At 39.2% G+C, this 19,233-nt stretch overlaps 1 protein-coding gene across 11 annotated transcripts in view; it reads left to right on the top strand.

Annotated features, from left to right (window-relative positions):
• Positions 1–19,233, top strand: part of GRID2 (glutamate ionotropic receptor delta type subunit 2) — an 800,504-nt gene that overhangs the window by 360,011 nt on the left and 421,260 nt on the right. The window lies entirely within an intron of this gene.

The following is a 19,233-nucleotide window of genomic DNA, read 5'->3' as shown; positions in this document are numbered from 1 at the left end:
ATACTTTCAAGTGAAAGAAAGACATAAACTCAGTTGCTGTATATATAGGATGAATACTTTGGGTTTTTGGATGAAAGTATGGTTCTGTTTCTTGCTTGGTGAATTTTAGCCTTTTTTTTTTTTTTTTGAGCTTCTTTCTAGACAAAAATCAAAACCTAAATTTACAGTATAATTATTATGCATTGAAAATATATGCTTATTGTATTAAGCATATTTAATGTCAAATAATATTATTGTAATACTGTTTTTTTCCTGAGAAGTGTAGAATTTACAGAAGGGGACTAGTAATTAAAACTGTATTTCTATGTTCTCTGTGTCCTTCAGTGGTGCAAACAATTTTAACCTAAATCCAATATTTAAATATTTTTGTAGCAGAACTTAGTAGTTCATGAAAAGGTATAGCTCTTGAAATGCAGTGTGCTTATGATGCATGCATGAAATTGATAATCATATAAAGTGCTGATATTACAGCCATTCTGTTTTCTCCTTTATTTCTTTGGTAACTGCCACAAACTTGTCCATTTATTCCACATGCATCTGCTTCCATCTAAACTGAGTGCTCCATTTCCTCCTGTACTTTTCTTGCAGCATCCCCTTCTACTTATACTTAGTATTTCAGAGCTGACAGAATTGGGTATTCATAGAAAATATATGCAAGATTCACCAGGCAAGGATTTTCAATTTCACAAGGTGAAATTATAACACTTTTGAAGTCAGTGACAAAACTCCCTTCAACTACAGCAGGACCTAGATTTTATCCTCAGTTTTTAGGCCCAGATAAGCACTTCAGATATGAGATTGCCTGCTTCAGAGTTCACAGTGAAAAAACTGACAAACATAGAAACAATGGCTGTTCCAGAAAAAGTGTCAGCAATTATATAACCATTAATTAAAAACTGTACTTTGTATTATTACCTACTTGCCAAGGTCATAGTATGTTTCCATCTTCTAGTCTGATACTGATAATTCACAGGCCCATGCAATGATATGTAACCTATTTGCATTGTAAAATGCAAAAGAAAGGGCAACATGGTGTCATTATGTTCTCTCTATACAGTGGTAATATGGAATGACCAGGTTACTGGAATTAAAAGCAGTTTCTGTCCTTTTACAATCAGACAAGCAAGTTTAATGATTTTCTGTAAATGTTGAGTGAAGCAGAAATGTGGGTTTTAGTCAAAGTGATTTAGAGGACAGGCTTGCTTGCTTTATCTTTTTTTCCCCTCCAAGACTGTTAAGTAAATGGAACAGACTAGTAAGTAAGCGAGAACATTTCGACCACCCATGCCAAGCTCTCAAAGCATGAAAGCAAAGGCACAGTTTAATTAAATTTATCCAAGAAATCCCTAGACTAAGAAAGAAATAGATAAATAAGAAACATTGATGAGGCTGTTCTTCTGTTAATTTCAGTGGAAGTGTTTGTTTATGGGCATAGGAAGACCCACGCAGCCCCACCACTGTATTGTTATCACTTTCCATTCAGGACTCACAAAGACAGTTCATCTGGCTGGCTAAACTTTGTATTCAATGTAACAGAGAGACTGTTGGTGTTTCTTTAAGCCTAACAGTAATATTTCACTATATCACATTCAACTTTGTAATTCCTATTTTATAAATACTTTTTTTTTTTTTAATTGAGGTACAATAGTACTCTTGAAACTACACAGCAAAAGCATGGTGTAAAATTAAACTTTATTAATTTCTGGTAATTTTTTTTTTTTAAAAAGAATCTGTCTAATAAAAGTAGCAGATAAATTAAACAGATACATGATACAAATTTTGTAACATGACTTTAATTTCCCCTCTCCTGTTGAAAGCAAAATGTAGGAAAGAACATCCACAGGAAGTGGGAAAGTTCTAGGTGGCAGGTGCTACCTTGATAGTGCCTCTGATGATGCCTTTCAACATCATGGGCAGTGTTTGGGCTCTGGCTCATGGTTGGTGCTCCAGCCGTTAGACTCTACTTTCTTCTCTTTCTTACAGCACAGAAATCACCATGAATATTCTTACTCCCTCTCCTAGAGCTTTGTCTGAGCACTCTTTCCTGCCTAATCTGTTCAAGTGTTTTGTTTTGGAGGGCTGAAGTATTTGACAGAAATCTTCAAAGTCTGAGTGACTCTGATTTTCAATACTTATAAAACTTAAATTTATTAAATTTAAATTGCCGAAACTACTTAGTTCATGCTGTCCTGTTTTCCTGTTAGATTTTGCTGTTGAATAGGAGAAATGAGGTGGTTTAAAACGAGATCGTGATGCTCAATGTAGTGAGAATACATATGCAATTTCAGCAGCATAGGCTTGCACCTGTCCGTCCAGGCCAGAGGAGGTAAATAGTGATGTTTCCCTGCAGGCTCCCTCTTGGATTACTAGGGGAGCTCAACTGATGACAGGCTTTCTGAAAAGTGCTCACTACCACAACTGCAAGTGGGTGTCCTTTTAAGCTGATGTCCTACTCAGGCAGGAGCTAAGAGCATGAGGTCTGTTTCTATGAGTTAGGTAAGATGCCTTCTCCTGAGCTCTCACTGTGTGATACTGTGTTATCCCTACTATAGACGTGCTTCTTGTGTCAGAGGGAATATAATAGGTCAGTTTTCATAAATCTGCTTGAAAATCTCTCAGAAGATACTTACCAGATTTTTGTGTAGGGGTGTTGTGTTGTTGTGCCTGTGTTCACAGTCATCCTTCTTCAGGGAAGTCTGCAGCACTGGTTCTTCTATTTCAAGGCATATTGTGCCTCACAAATCTTTTGCTGGTGTGGATCCTACTTGCCTAGGTCTGAAAGATCAGTATTACTCTTTCTCTCCTCTTATATTTCAGTTGCAAATTTTGTGGAAGTTCTGAAATAACCCTTCTTCACTTCAAATAGCCTGAGAAGTGCATACATGTAAACAGAACAGGTGTTTAAATACTCTCCTATGCCTTTATCAGTTCTCTGAAGCATGTTGATGAAGACCTCTCAGCATTCTTTCAGAAGTAGTGGCTGGCCCTAGATTGATCACAGTAATTCAAGTTTCACAGAAAAAAATAACAAAACCAGTTTGATTTCTCCTGTTGTGCCAGAAAAAAAAAAAAATATATATATATATATAGCCTGTGTATGAGTGAAGCGGGGAACATAGAAGAAGGTAGGGCTTTTTTTTTTTTTTTGATTGTTTGCTTGGTGGTGTGTTTTTGTTGTTGTTTTTTTTTAATAAATCAGGAACTCAGTGATGCAGTGTATTGGGTTTACGCGGCAAGATTTTGGTAGCAGGAGGCTGCAGGAGTGTCTTCTGTAAGAACATTCCAGAAGCTGCACCAGGTTAGATAAGGGCCAGTTTCAGCCGGCTTCAGAGGGACCTGCCACTGCCCAGAGCCAAGCCAATAAGTGACATTGTTTGTACCTCTATGAGGGCAGATTTAAGAAAAGGTGGGAAAAGAAATGTAAAACGCCTGCTGCTGCACAGCAGCTGGGAGAGTGAGGAGTGAGAACCAGCCCTGCAGACACCAAGGTCAGTGGAGATGGAGGGCAGGAGGTGCTCCAGGCACCAGAGCTGAAGTTCGTCTGTGGAGAGGCCCCTGGTGGAGCAGGCTGTCCCCCTGCAGCCCACGGGTCCCACACGGAGCAGATCTCCACGCTGCAGCCCGTGGAGGAGCCCCCGGTGGAGCAGGTGGATGTGGCCTGGAGGAGGCTGCGGCCCATGGAGAGCCCGGGCTGGAGCTGCAGCCCGTGGAGAGGAGCCCACGCAGGAGCAGGGGATCTGAGGGAGCTGCAGTTTTCTCCTGAAGGATGGACCCCATGGTACGGACCTGTATTGGGGCAGTTCTTGAAGAGCTACTGCCTGTAGTAAGACCGTGCAGAATCAGTTTGGGAAGGATGGGATCTCACGTTGGAGTAGGGGAAGAGAGTGATTGTGAAGGAGTAACGGAGATGAAACGTTATGGACTGTAAGCTCCATTCCCCTGCACCACTCAGGGGAAGCAGGTAGAGGGTGGCTGGAGGGAAGGTGTTTTTAGTTTTTGTTGTTGTTGTTTCTCACTGCTCTAGCTTGTTAGTAATAGGCAATACATTTCATTAATCTCCCAATGCTGAGTCTGTTTTACCCCTGATGATAATTGTTGAGTGATCTCCCTGTCCTTTTCTCAACCCTCAAGCCCTTTTTATTTTATTTTCTCTCCCTTTCCCTTTGAGGAGGGGGAGTGAGAGAACAGTTGTGACGGATCTCAGCTGCCCATCTGAGAATTTCTGCCCACATGCAGAAATTCCATAATAATAAAGCGAGTTTATATCAGTACATGTATTAAGTCTCTTCATTGCCATTCAGTTAATTTCTAGGTGACTTAAGGACTGCAGTGTAGCTGAAATCCTACGTGGGACCTGAGACACAAAAGAGGATGCTGACCATAAACCTACCGATTGGTACTGTTAGATGCTTGTTGATAAACTGAGTGCTTTTCCAAAGGAAGACATACAGGCTTACAAAACTCAAAATATATCATCTTATTTTTCTTTGCTTTGGAAAGATGGAAGAACAAATCTCCTTTAAGGCTCAGAAAAATCTTTAAAGCAACAACAAGATAGCACTTTCATAACAAATTAAAAGGGGAATATCTACCCTGTATCTGTGAAGATAAATCTCTGTTGGTTTAGGACTACGATTATTTCAAAATAGAACTTGTTCTAAAATTCTGTAATTCTCTGAGAAATTGATTCTTCTTGAATATAGGGAGGTAAATAATTTTTTATTAGCGCGGTTGTGAGGCAGGCATAAAATTTTCACCCCACTCATCTTTAGGACGGAGTGGTGTGATGGAGCCTTTGTTAGGCTAATGCACTTGACTACGTGCTGGGGTCAATCTCAAGTTACGGAAAAGAAATTCCATGGACTACCTCTACAGTTTTTTCTTTAGATTTGATGGTAGGTGCATAGTTAACTTAAAATCTAAGAGCAGAGTTCACCAATGATTAAATTACATTTAACTTGATGGAGATACTGGACAAATTAGAAAGCTGGGCAGTCACCAACAATATGAAGTTTAACAAGAGCAAGTGCTGGATTTTGCATCTGGGAAGGGACAACCCTGGCTATACGTACAGATGGAGGGACGAGATGCTGGGGAGCAGCCCTGCAGAAAGGGATCTGGGGGTTATGGTCAATAGCAAGCTTAGCGTGAGCCAGCAGTGTGCCTTGGTGGCCAGGAAGGCCAGCCATACTCAGGGGTGCATCAAGCACGACATCGCTAGTCAGTCAAGGGAAGCAATTGTCCCGCACTGCTCTGGTGCGGCCTCACCTTGAGTACTGTGTGCACTGGTGTACCGTGGCATAAGAAAGACATAAAGCTGTTAGAGAGTGTCCAAAGGAGGGCAACAAAGATGGTAAAGAGTCTAGAGGGGAAGGTGTATGAAGAGCAGATGAGGTCCCTGGGTTTGTTCAGCCCCGAGCAGAGCAGGCCGAGGGGAAGCCTCATGGCGGCCTGCAGCTCCCTCACGAGGGGAGCGGAGGGGCAGGCGCTGAGCTCTGCTCTCTGGGGACAGCGACAGGACCCGAGGGGATGGCATGGAGCTGGGACAGGGGAGGGTCAGGCTGGGTGTTAGGGAAAGGTTCTGCACCCAGAGGGTGGTCAGGCACTGGGAAAGGCTCCCCAGGGACGTGGTCATGGTACCAAGTCTGCTGGGGTTCAGGAAGCATTTGGACAATGCTCTCAGACAAGTGGTCTGATTTATTTATTTATTTACTGGGGAGTGGTCCTTTGGGGACCCTGAAGTTGGACTTGATGATCCTTGTGGGTCCTCTACAACTTGGGTATTCTATGATGATCTGTGCTAAAGCCATAGTTATGACGTTGTAACCATGTTCAGAAATTATGGTCTGCCAAAGCAATTCTGCAAAAAGATTGTTCATCTTTTGGTTTGAAAAAATTATCGAAGATTTGTGTAATGAGCATTGAGAGAGACTGATGAAAATGTCTGATATTGGAGTGGCTAACTGAGGCTTATATCTTGGCTTCAGTGTTCAGGAGAAGGAACAGACACATTAATTTTTTAGCGTTTAAGTCAAATCACATTCATTCTTCCAGGTTTCTCAAAAGTTTTTGCCCACATATGTGGTTCATAGGCACTTCCTGTGTGGTGGAAGTTACAAATTTTCAGAAGTACAAATATTACAGTATTTTGGAAAGCTTCCTAAATACCCTTTTTAATTACCCTTTTTTCTGTGTGCTAGAAAGAGGTGTTAAAAGATACAAATGATTATTGAAAAAGGAGAAAACAGAAAAGGAGCTGATAAACAGTTCTGATCTATTTCTACCTCTTTGTTAAAATGTCTGCATTTTGAGGGAAATAGACAGCCTTTTTATTTTGTCAGCACACACTGGTTTAGCACTGCTGTGGTCTTAGGCCAGAACTGCGGGTTGTGTGATAATAGTGGCAACAAATTATGATGCTGAGTTGGTCCAGATGTTTATCCTGAGGTTAAAATCATATCAACAGTGCAACCGGACATGATTTGTTTTGTCTTCTTCCTCCTAAAGCAATGGCATGTTATGACAAGTCGGGAAAGGGAGAAAAGGACGTTGCTAGCTCATCTTTTAACTCATTCAGCAGCTCTGTTGCACATCTTACAAACTGGGATCATGCAAAGGAACCTAGAAAAGCCTTTACTTCATAGTGTTTCATGAAGACAAATGAGAATATGAATTGAAGGCCTTTCCTAATAAGTCTTCACATCTAGATTCATGAGCTGTAGTAGGTTAATATATTTTTAACTGTATTTGAGGTATTGATAGCTTTTGTTAAAGTGGCTTATTGCAGAGTTCTGTATTTGACTTTATGTACAAATTTTGAATATAATTCTTTAATGTTTTTAGACAATGAAGAAAAAAAACTGTCATTGGCCATTTACAAAACATGACTGGATTGAAATGCTTGTCCAGAGAGAACATGGTAGGCAGCTGCAGGAAGCTTAATGACTTTTCCTGCAATTGAGTGTTTGTTTCCATTTTGTAAAGAAAACACCACTCCTGTTTGCTGCATAAACCATCAGGAGTGCGGAATGCAGTAGTAATGTTCCTTCCTTTCCCCACCCCTCCCACCATCCCTGGAAATGGGGTGGTGCACAGAAAACTGTCCCCTTGCCACCTGCACGTTACAGCTGCCGATGTCCTCCTGAATGGTGGTGAGTGGTAGCAACATGCCATCACTGAGGATGCACAATACTGTATTTTGGGGTGTTTTAGCACTGATACAGACTGGGAGATAAAGGCTTTTCCAACTGCTTTTGACCTCAAGAGGTTTACAAGTGAGAAATAAGAGGGAGGCATGTTCAGTGGGCGATTGCTGAATTCATCTATTTTTAATGCTCACTAGTGGAAATAAGAAATCTTCCATGTCTTGTAAAACAGGTAATTTCTGTGGGGTTAGGGTCTCTGTAACCACACACTGTTGAATTTTAAACACTTCCTGTTGAATTTTATTTGCTGTTTGGAATCATTGGTGCTAGCTAGAAGACAAACGTTTTTCAGGCCTGAACTGAAGTATCTGCCTCTATGGAATCAGGGCAGTTTCTCAAAAGAACAGTCTCATTGCTGAATGCTGGGATATAAAAGAAACAGCCAGTAGAAGACTTTGGGGAGCATCCCCAGAAAGATCCCTATAACCCTGTGATTTGGCTGACCTCCATAGCTACAAAATCTTTCAAATCAGTTTTACTGGTTTTGTAACTAAACAACTTTAGTTTTTTGCTTTCGTGACTGTTGCACATCTCAGTCATGTTTCTGCCTTTTTTGAGTTGCTGTTGGAAACCCATACTTTCTTCAATTTCTTCAAAGAGAAAATTGCTGTGATAAGGGAGTGACCCCTTTGGCTTATCTTCAGCTCCTTATGCTTGTCTGTGTATTTACTATTTACACAATAAATAGAATGTATCCAGGTAGAGCTGGAGAATGATTTCCAGATTAGTTTTAGCCCAAACCAGAACACCCACAGCCCTGGAGCTGAAGGCCTTTATGTCCCCAGTTCTTTTCTTCCTCCTCTTCTTCCTTCCCTCTCTTCCCTGACACACACACACATGCTGGACATATGCAAGGGGAAGTCTTGTAGATAAGTTTTATCTTAGCTGAGATGGTTACTTCATTCAAAACTAACTAAATATAATATCAAAAAGATATTAAAGCTCATGACAGGGTTAATTGATCTGGACACCAGTGGCTAGCCCTAAGAAGGAAATACGGGGTAAGCACAGGTGGTCTTTGAGCTGTGATAGGAACCTCTTGCTCAGTGAACTCTCTACCTCCTCAGTCAGCATAGCACCTGAAGTTGTTTTCTGAAAGTTGGATCTTTAGTGGTATATCAGAAACACTACAAACTAGAGTGGAGATGGCAGAAATATTTTCAAATATATTGTTAATTTACAAAACAGTTTCTAATTTAGTTTTTAAAGGCCAATAACATTTTTAACTAACTCTGTTTAATTTTGGAAAAAGTCATATATTAATGGTTCTAGAAACTGAAATGTGAAATGTAGAAGACCATTTCTTTTTGAGTTTGTTTTGTTACTACAATACGAGGGGGGGGGGACCCACATCAAATAGTGGGTGTTGCCAGCATTATTCTCATCCTAAATCCAAAACACAGCACCATCCTAGCTACTAGGAAGAAAATTAACTCTGTCTCAGCTGAAATCAGGACACAGAGTCAGGTATCTTAGCAAAGAGTTTTGTAGCTAGGAGAAGGCTACAGAAAAGAAGAGCTCAAGGACGTGTTGATGGTTCTACTCCACTAAGCTAAAGCTGTGTATTCCCCATTATGTCACAGGGATAGTTGTTGTAACTTTGAGAACAAAGATAAAGTTCAATTTCACTTTTTTTTTTTTTTTTTAAATTAGTCTGCATATAACTACAGCTTTGGGAGGTAAGGAACATAGTAGAAGACTGTAGCATTTGTTCTCTCTTCTCCATGGACTTGCTTTGTAACCTGTGGTAGATTGTTTCATCTCAACACCTTCAGGTTCTGTTTGTTAAAACAGGGATAATGTTCTCACACTGCACAGGAGGTAAGAATCAGAATTTACTCATGGCTGCAGAGTGTTTAGAATTTCCTATAAATTAGGTGTTATTAAAGTGTAAAGCATTCTTTCTTCATAGCAATATGAAAGCAGCATTAAAAATTAGCTCTTCATCTTTTCCTTTTGCAAAGATGAGTCCTCCCTGCAGAGATCACGTTCACCCTTACTGAGATGTTTGCAGTGGAGCACCTCCAGTCCTGAAAAACATTTTCTGATGAGATTGATATTGGCAAAACAGTTACCTGGCATAGGTGGGTTGGCTTATGACTGGGAGGGAGCTCAGCTGCTGCTTTGCTTACGGTTATAGTTAGCTTTCTGTGTGTGAAGAATTAAGGCTAAATAACTGTGTGTTCAGGTGCTTCCCCATAGCTCTGCCTGCGTGCAAAATATACGGCACAGAATCTCCAGCTGTTGTGCAGACAAATGCATCAAGGTTTCTAATGTTTAGCTTTATTCTTTCATTTTAAAGAAATTATTGGTAGGGGAAATAAATGACCTGATAAAATTTTATTGGGCAAGTTTATGATTTTATGTTCCATTTTAAAGTGATCTTGGGAAAAGTTAGCAATAATTAAAACTGCATTTTTTTAATGACCCTATAACAACATGAAAGGGTTATTCTGGCATAATGTAAAATTTAAAATCAAGCTTTACTCAGTCACCTGCGAATAGGTTCTTAGCAGCAATAGAGGCTTGCTTGAAGAGTACATAATGATTTTACTTCATTTCGTCATTTTTGGAGGGGATGAATAGCAAAACTTCCAGTAAAGGCAGGAATAGCTATGAAAATGCATGACTTAACCCAATAGATAAAAAACCGGTCCCCAGGAAGAGTCCAGCAGATCTCTTCTTGTTTCTGTGCCACAGATTGCTTCTTCCCTTGGGTTCTTCTTTTTCCTCATGTAATAAGTCACCTCTTTCTTTCTGTCCCTTTCAATTTTGCAGTGCTTCTCAGACTGTTGTTCCATTTCAAGAGAAAATGTACTGAAGGACCCACTTTAGACTTTTCTGTTGACCTACAGCGAATACAAAGGAAGGTTTTCCTCTTTGTGGTAGGGAAGAGTTTAGTCTGCAATCCTTCACCTGCTACAATAGGTTGTTATTGCAAAGATGCGTATTTCTTCTTTTTAACTGTGTTTTTGCTGCTGTACTTTGTCCTTAATTTGGAGCTGTGAGCACATGTCAGGTGTGTGCTGAGCCACTCACAGGATATAAGTGCAGTTCACAAATCCTAACAGATTTTATGCAGCAGAAGCACCATGGTGCTCATGTTGGCCAATGCAGCCATGTGCAAGAAAAAGAAAATATCTTGTAATGCAGTATAGTTTTAATTCGTGGACTTTTAGATGCTTTGGCATATAAGCCCGTAGGCAGATTTATCTATTCTAGTGTATAAAGGCTACTTAAGAGAGCAAAAAATTGAGTGGAAATTGCCTACATAGGTATCTGTAGGTCTTTAGATGTTCTGCATGAGGATGTATTTTGTGTGCATGTTCATTCAAATTGTGATGACAAACTGATGTATGCTGTTGTGTGTGGGTTTCTGGCTTCTAAAAGTCAGCTGCTGAGTCTCAAAGGTAGGTAGCATGAAGAGCCTGACCCTCATTTACATAGGGTGGCACATATGAAAATGTCAAGGTAGCAAGGTGGGTTTTGCTTTTGGGGCTGTAGATTGACAGAAGTTCACTCACAGCTCATCAAGAGTTGTGCAATCTGTGCTAGGCTTTGATTATGAGCTAAGCACTGAATGTGATGCAGACAAAAATGCCATTATCCAAACTTAGCCAGGTGTGCTTCATGCAAATTTTCTCTGAAGTCTATTGCATTTTAAACCATATGGTAATTTGCATTAATCTTAAAGCATATCATTGTAAAATTGCTAGAAATTGGGACATATACCAGTAAAACAGGTATTAAAATGACATACTTCAGATGTGCTTCCTGTAACTTACAGGCTACGATAAAGAAGAAATACTGTGTACCATCTGAAATCGAATATTCCATTAAAAATGATAAAACTTACTTCATACCATGTGATAAAACATCTCAAACATCAAAGCCATTAACAGTGTGTATCTGCTTGGAGCAAAACTAGCTTTATCTACAGAAAGAGAAGCGACAGGTATTGTGGAGTGGGGGTAGATTTTTGTGCATTCTTATATGAGGTAGTTTGTGAGTCTAGGAGGTATGTTTTTCAAACCATAAACTCCTTTCCTAGCTGGCACTTTTGATAGTCTTTTAAGACCTGAAGCCCTTTGCACCTTGCTAGCTTGCTGTGACTGAAGCAAGCAGGAATGTTTCACAGGGAATGGAAGCATTCAGTGCATCCTCAGTCTAGTCAGAAATAATGTTGTGGGGCACTGCTTTTTGAGAGTCACACCTTCACTCGAGCTGCATGTTTGAAGAGTCAGTGATGGCAAGTTTTCTTTTTTTCTGAGTCTCAGTCTATCAAAGGAAATAGAAGAGCTTCACTCTGAGAAGGAGATTTCCTGCTGGTATCACTTAACAATGCACTTTCTGATTTCTCTAGCTTCAATGAGAAACAGCTACAATAATGCTGGCAACTGAGGGAGTGGGAACATTAGCTAGAATCTGAAGAGAGGAAATATTCAGTAAGATCTTAAAAACGCTGTACCTTGCACTTTTACACTGTTCACTTTTTTTTTTAAGACATTCTAAAAATTTCACTTTCATTAAATATCATTAGCACACGTAACATTAATTCTGGTCCTGACCCACTTGTACGTAGGAAATACTCATCTCTAAAATTATCAACAAATTCTGTACAGCAAAAGTACGAGATCCAGCACAGTGTTTTCCCTTTCATTTTATAAAAGCATGTATGCAGTTGTGGGTGTAAGTTATCAATGAGTTTTGACTTGATTCTATGCAAATGTAATTACTGCTTCTTTCTGGTGTGATAGATTAGTTTTGGTATTGCTCTAGTTGCTTGTATAGTCCTCGTTCCTAGTGTACAGTATTTTGAGCTAGATGGGCAGGCAGCATAGACTGTAATGGTGTTAGTAAGGGCTTTTCATCATAAAATAATTGTCAATTATCTGTATGGTTGCATCAAAGCAGAAAGGAAACGCAGCTGAGTTAAGCTAACACAGTTGCATATCAAACCCTGTGGTCTTCACCTAACTCTTTCTAGCGTTCATTTACATAATTATGCCAAAGCAAAAACTGACTTTCACTCACAATCAATTTGAACGTTAATTGTACATGAATGCAATCTTTTAATTATTCCTTTTGTGACTGGAGAGATAAGCTGGTAAGGCATAAATGAACAGTGATTAGAAAATTGAGCAAAACAGGGGAAGCCAGTGGAGGGAAAGTGTGGAAATAGGTGCATTTCTCTTGCCAAGTTTCACTCTTCTTTGGGTCATAAGGTTAATGACTATATGCTAGAGATTTGCTTCAGGTTACAGAAATTGCAGACAAAAGTCTCAAGTGAAAGAAGGGTCAGAAAGGGAATCCTCTTCAAGCAAAACTGCTCTTTTATTTCAATCAATGCCAGAGGAGACATCTTTGCTCAGTGGCTGGAATATATTATCCTTTTCAAAAGGCCAGTTGAAAGAGGTTCAATAGATAAGCTAATTTTAAATCAAAAGCTGTGTGATAATACATTAATCTCCCCTCATCTGACATTTTCCACCCGGGAAAAAAAATACAGAGGCTGGGGCTGACCCAACATAAGGACTTTAGCCTACCTGCACAAGTTGCAAGGAGGGAGAAAGCTGTCACATGCCCAAGGGCAAGGCTGGCAAGGGGCACAGTGGAGAAACTAACTCCCTGAGCTGGTTGATAGGTGCCACAAAGAAGTTATATGTATTTCAAATGGGGCTGTAGTTAAAAGAAGCCCCATGAGAGTTCATGTCTTTACATTTCCAAAATCAGCCGTTCCAAGACAGTGCTTTCCTAATTGCTTGAAATTAATTTATTCTTGTCTGCTTTCTTTTCTCATGGTGTATCTAGGGTTAAGCATTCAGTCATCCACACCATTGGGAATCTCTCTTTAAGGTTGGTTGATTATTGTTTCTCTCTTCTCAAGCTGTTCTAACTGAAACATGGATTTCCAAGGTTTACAGACCACAACATATATCCTCTTTGCCATCTATGGACCTAACCTGTTCTGTGCCTGTCTCAAACACAACTGGGGCTCTGTCCCTACCAGCTGAACCGATTAGACTACATAAGGGCAATTTGTCTCTCAAAACTGATCGACCTAGTTGGCTTAAGAGTAATGGAACCAGATGAAAATCATGGGGTTCTGCTGACGTTACACCTGCAGTACTGCGATGTGTCTCACTGCCTTCACTTGGTTCAAAAAGCACCAGAAGTGTCTAGGCTCCCTGAGAGCGCTTTGCTCTGCCTGATGGCTGAAGGGATGTGAAAGCTGTGTTATTTCTAAATATATAATATTCCCTTCTTGCTTCCTGCAAAGTAAATTAGATTTTTCTCCAGAATTTGTGCAGGTTACCTATAGAACCCTGAAAGGATTTTTTTTTTTTTTTTAAATGTCTTTCTAGCATTTGGACTGAAAGGTGAAAGGGGCAGCACTGAAGATGAGGTTGATGAAGTCCTGTTGCTATGAAGGGAGGAGCAGAGGCATGGTTTAGGAGTTTGGAGGCAGATAAATTATGCAATTCTACCTCAAATGTTTTCGTTAAGCTGCAATTTGTGCGTGGCCTTGGGCACATTGTTCCTCATTCCTTATCAGTTATTCCCAGCATGGAGTGGATGCAGCAGGAGCCCCTTCCTGGGAAGTGCAGCAAGAAAATAGGAAATCTCTTCAGGATTTTAACATCTCTTTGTATATTATTTCAGAAATGACAGCTATCTCTTGTTTTCAGTCCATTTTTGATGTGCATCTCTGCAGCTTGAGTTCAGTTATGTTTGTAAAGCAGAACAGTAATTCCAGATTTAATGTGGGTATTACAAAACGCACAGTGGTTTTGACTCTAAAGCGTTATGCCTCAGATCTCATATGCAGCTTTTCTCGTAAAGCCTGGACCTATTTTGTAGGAAAGATGAAACAACAGAACTGTTACAGAACAGATCACCTGTGAAACAGTTTCATGTAAACAGCATCTAAGAAAATCTGCAAACACAAGCAATGCTTTACACAATCAACCGAATTGTTTTAACCTCTGAAAACATACTACCTCTTATTAATACCTGAATTTCATTGGATATTGCATTTATTTCCATAGTATACATTAAAAAAAAAAATCCCAGTTGTTAGGCTTTTTGGTCCTTATCTTAATGTGAGCAATAATTAGTAGTTTAACTAAAATTAGTAGTTTAACTGAGGCATATACCCAGCTCCTGAGTGCTGGCTGCCAAGAGCAAGGAGGAAGTCCTTTCCAAGGTGATATACTTTTCTAAAGATATATAGCATGTAAAATGCAATGGTACTTTATGGCATTAATCAGTATGTCACAGCTTCCAAAATGAGCTCCTGTCAGGGAGCATATATTGGTGCTCTGGCTGATAATGGCCTTGCTAATTTATGACAGACTACCATGTCTGTAATAATAAAAAATCTCCTCCTTTTACACTTTTGATATTTTCCCATTGATGCATGTCATTTTTGAGCAGGGTAAAACAGCTCTGTCATAACATATAATATCTCTGTTCTGTAAATGCAAACTATGCTATTATATAGAAGGAAAATATTAATACTGTACTGTGTAGGCAAGATAATATAAACAGCTTTGCATTGTATTTGTTCTTGGATAACGGAATTCATTTATCCACTCAACTCTTACCTTGCTCTGTTTTGAAAGGAGCTTTTTAGAAACACATACAAGGTTTATTCCATTTATTCTGACTTCAAAATTGTAGAAGGTTTAGTTTCAAATCAGTAAATTGATCTATTGGTAAAATCACCATTTCACAAACCACAAATAACAGATTATTGATAGTGACTCTCGTGGAGATAATTCTTTATTTGAATCATAAAGATAATCAGTTGAATCATAAATAGTTCTCTATTTAGACTTACCCATTTTATCAGTGGAACCTTTTTTAATCAGTGGAACAATTATAGGAAGTCCTTTGAATAGTCTCTTTATGAAGAGACTAACTAGGTATTTAATATATTTTATTCCTACTACACTCTGCTGCTTGTAATGAGTGCTAGCTTATTGGGTAGATTTTAAGAATCAAAATTTACTAGTTTTGGTAAGTCAATAATTGGGTATTGCACAATATGAAGAAACTCACATTTATATACACTCAGTGTGTATATTTGCAGTGTGCGAGAAGAAAATTGCCATTCAATATGAACACAACAAGATAGCTGGAAGAGGCTAAGATATAAACTTTTGGTCTATCCTGTATATTTTTAAGGGAAAGCAAAAGCTAATTCCTGAGAATTCTTGCCCCCCAAAAGCCTGTGTTGATTTTGAAGGCTATTTTAGCACTGGGGAGAGCAGAGTCAGATGGGCCAGTGTTGCTCAGCCACCTTCTTGTGAAAATGCAGACCAGCTCTGAAATTTAAGCATGCTCAAATACTTTGCTCTCAGCCGTCATATTAAAAATGTCTCTGTGATGTCCTTGATAGTCCATGCCAACTTGTACTCTCAACTTAAGAGATCAAAAAAATTCTTCTTAGTCAGAAATGATAGCAAGGAGTATTTCCGTGTTGAATACTCTTGAATTTTCACAGATCTTGATAGTGCCTCACTACCTATATTATAACATTCCAATATGTGTAAAGATAGCACAGGATGGTTGTAAGAAGTTGCAACAACCATGAACTGCTGTTGAATACAAGACTCCTTTACCTTGCTGACTCACTTCATTGTAGCATTACTCTTTGTCAAATGTCCTTGCCCAATGGGATGTGGGCACATGCTTGGAGATTCAAATGTTTTTCTTCACATCTTCCTGCATTCCTTCTTTTTGGTCAGAGTGGGATTACCAGTTCCTTAACCTATTGGAGAAGTCTCTGGGAACCAATTCCAGTCCCTGACAGGATAAAAAACAAACAAACAAACAAACAAAAAACCTCTTGTTTCTCTTCCTCCCTCTTCCTTGCACAACTGATGATAACAGTGCTGGAGGAATGGGTGTTCATGCCCTCTGGGAAATAAAATAATAATAATAAAAACAAAAAACAAAACAACCATCCCTCACATTATGCTCCACCTGGTCTGGAAAACCACAAAAGTTTCTACTGAGTTTTTTGATCTGTCACTAGCATGGACTCCCCAGGGAAATTGAATGAAGAGAAAATAATCTCTAGCAAAAGAAGGGAGACAGCAAGTGAAATTGTTCAAGGGTTTATAAGTAGTTGGCATAAATCACTCTGAAATACAGGGCTATTTTCCCGTCTCCCTACTGTGAAGTTTCCCATCGCTATGGTATCATGGGGCTGTTTCAAAGTCATCAGAAATTTTAGGATGCTATCTAATAAACTAACCTAAAGTCACAGTCTTTTTTTTTTTGTTTTGTTTAAAACTCTTTGTAATTATACTGAATAGCTTTGGGAAATTAGCCATTTGAGATATCAAATACCAGTATGTTGTGTGCACTATGTTAGGCATCTTCTGACCCATGCATTGGGTATCGTTGCATTGATTCCTTGGGAACTAACATTTTCTAGTCTACTGACTACTTCATGTTTAACTCCAAAAATGAGATCCAAGAAAAGGCTGAAGGAATTAAAGAAATATCTTTGGTGATAAACGTAAATATCATCATCAGTTTATTTTTATACTTTAAGAAAATAGAAAGGTAAGTATAGGAAAAATACAATGCACAAGCTCCTTGTCAAAAAGAAAAGCACAGGGTATGTTTTTCTAATCAGAGTGCAATGAATCTGATATATGCCTGTTTGGGAGGGTGGCAGCTGTTTTTTATTGAGCCTTTTCTGGTGTAAAATGACATAGTGCGAAACATTAAACTTCACTGATTGCACTAAAAGTTTCTGCTAGGTGACTTATGTCAGCATGAAAGTCTCTTGCAACGCTTTTTGCATCTCTTTTTCTGAAAGTAGCATTTACTATAGCCTTTGGGGGCTTTTAAAATCTTTTTATATTATTATCTTTTTCATCTTTATATATAAGGGCCAGACACCCACACTTAGTATTCTCTATATCATGTGCTGGCCTATGGTCAGCAAGGGATATTGTTTTGGTAAGAGTCCCTGAAGGTGTCATTACATAAGGAACAAAATTTACTTTCCACAGATAGTAGAGATGATAGCTCATGCTACCATTTCCGGTAATACACAGAGAAACACACACGTTTATATGTAATCATAACTTACATGACACCCAAATATGCTGATCGTAGGAAACAGAATGCTGCAAACATCATTCATGAGGTCCAGCAGAAAAGACACCTCCTGAAGCTGGGTAATAGAAGAGACTGCTAAGTGTTTTCTCTGTCTGAAGTAAAACTTACTAACTTATTTTTATCAGTATAAGAAGTATCCCCATCAGCATTGTTGTTACATACTAAATGTCCATAAGGTCTCTTGTATGAGGTGCATGGACAGAAAATGTCTGTCCATTTGTGAAAAGTTTCAAATCATAACTTTAATATGAACATTTTCATGTAAAAATGCTATGTAAATGGAAGACTGTTATTAGTCACAAAGAAAGATAAGAGTTAAAAAGGCTTGAGTATAAAACAGCAGATTACTTTTGAAGTTGTTTTAATTCTGAAGTACAAAGAGTACTGCATAATGAAACACATTCACTGGAAATGCTGTATACTTCAAAGACATAATTATTTTTCTTGTAAGCTATTTGTAAACTTTATTTAATAAACCCATCAAACATTTACTGGGCTTATGAATGGTGAGTAATGTCGCTATTAGGAGGCTCCTAGAAGCTAAGAGTGGAGCTGCACTTAGACCAGCAGAGAACTGCCTTGAAGAGCTTTTGAGAAATTGCAGGGCGTCATGGTACCGCATGGAAACCAGCACTGATTGAACCTGGGAGGCCTGACTGCTATTCTGGCTTTGCTATAGACTTGCCATGCAATCAGATGTTGGATGATGTGTGTGAGCAGTGGAAGGAAAAGGGATTAGGATGACTTCTCTCATGTGAGTTCTCTAATGCCTTGAATATGGAGCCTCACTCCTGCCTCTGCTTTGTAAGTCTTGATTTCCAATGCAATGTCCTTGATTTCACATTGGAAGAGATTGTGAATGCCCATAGCTCCTTACTCAGCATGCTGCATGGGGTACTTTTGCCTTTTTATAGACCTAAGCCCCATCTAACGAAGACGAGAGAATGAAGCAAGAGCTCTCCTTTCCTTGCCATGAACTCCCAACACTAGGTTATTGCTTACGCAAGTGCAATAAGGACAGCATCACTACCGTCTCTTCCACTGTTCACTGTGTTTTGCTACAAAATCTTAAGCCTGATTATGTGGTTTTGGACAAACAGGGAACAGGTAAGGACAAGAAGACTGCTGTGACTGGCAGGCTATGTTGTTTCAGGGTGGCTTACATGGTAGCTGAGATGTGACAAGGATTGACACCACTTTTGGCACGCTTCTGCTGGTGAACTTTGTGCAGTTGTGCCCTCAGTCCATGGAGATAAGGCTGTTTCTTGCTCAGTTTGTATTGTCAGTGGAATCACAAAATCTGCCAATTTCCAGTATAGGACCCTGAATGCTGTTTGTGCTCTGTGACACAGTCACTGGAAAGTTAAATTAAAGATGTGTAAGTCCTTTATTGGATCTGATTCCTTGTTCCCAAAGGAAGCTGTGCGTAGCCCTGCACTTCGTTTTGCTCTCTCTGCTGTACCCCACAGCTACTGATGAACATTCTGCTCATCGCTGGTTAAAAGAATGTGAAGGAAAATGCCTTGAAGCAAAATATATTGATTCACAGTACAAGAATAAAATGCATGATAAGAAAACATTGGAGAAAAAAAAGAATTTTTTTTTTCTTCAAGTAAGGATTATGCACAGCAGGAAGGATTCAGATCAGTGATTAGAGAAAGGAATTCATGGTAAACAAAAGCAACTTTTACTAAAGCTCTTCAGTAATGAATGTAGAGAAGTTACAAACTGTGGCTGGGTTGCAGTGTTTCATCTCTCACTAAACAGGATGTGCAAAGACAAAGGCAGAGATCAAATCCATAGTTGCTTTAAAAGCAACTGGATGGATGGCAGCCTTGCAGTCCTTACTCTTCAAAGTATTCAAGTCCATTTTTAAAAATAATGG

This window comes from Anser brachyrhynchus (assembly GCF_964034855.1).
Source record: "Anser brachyrhynchus genome assembly, chromosome: 4".
Lineage (NCBI taxonomy): Eukaryota > Metazoa > Chordata > Aves > Anseriformes > Anatidae > Anser > Anser brachyrhynchus.
Note: the sequence above shows the minus strand (reverse complement) of the source record. Positions and strands in the feature narration are given on the sequence as shown.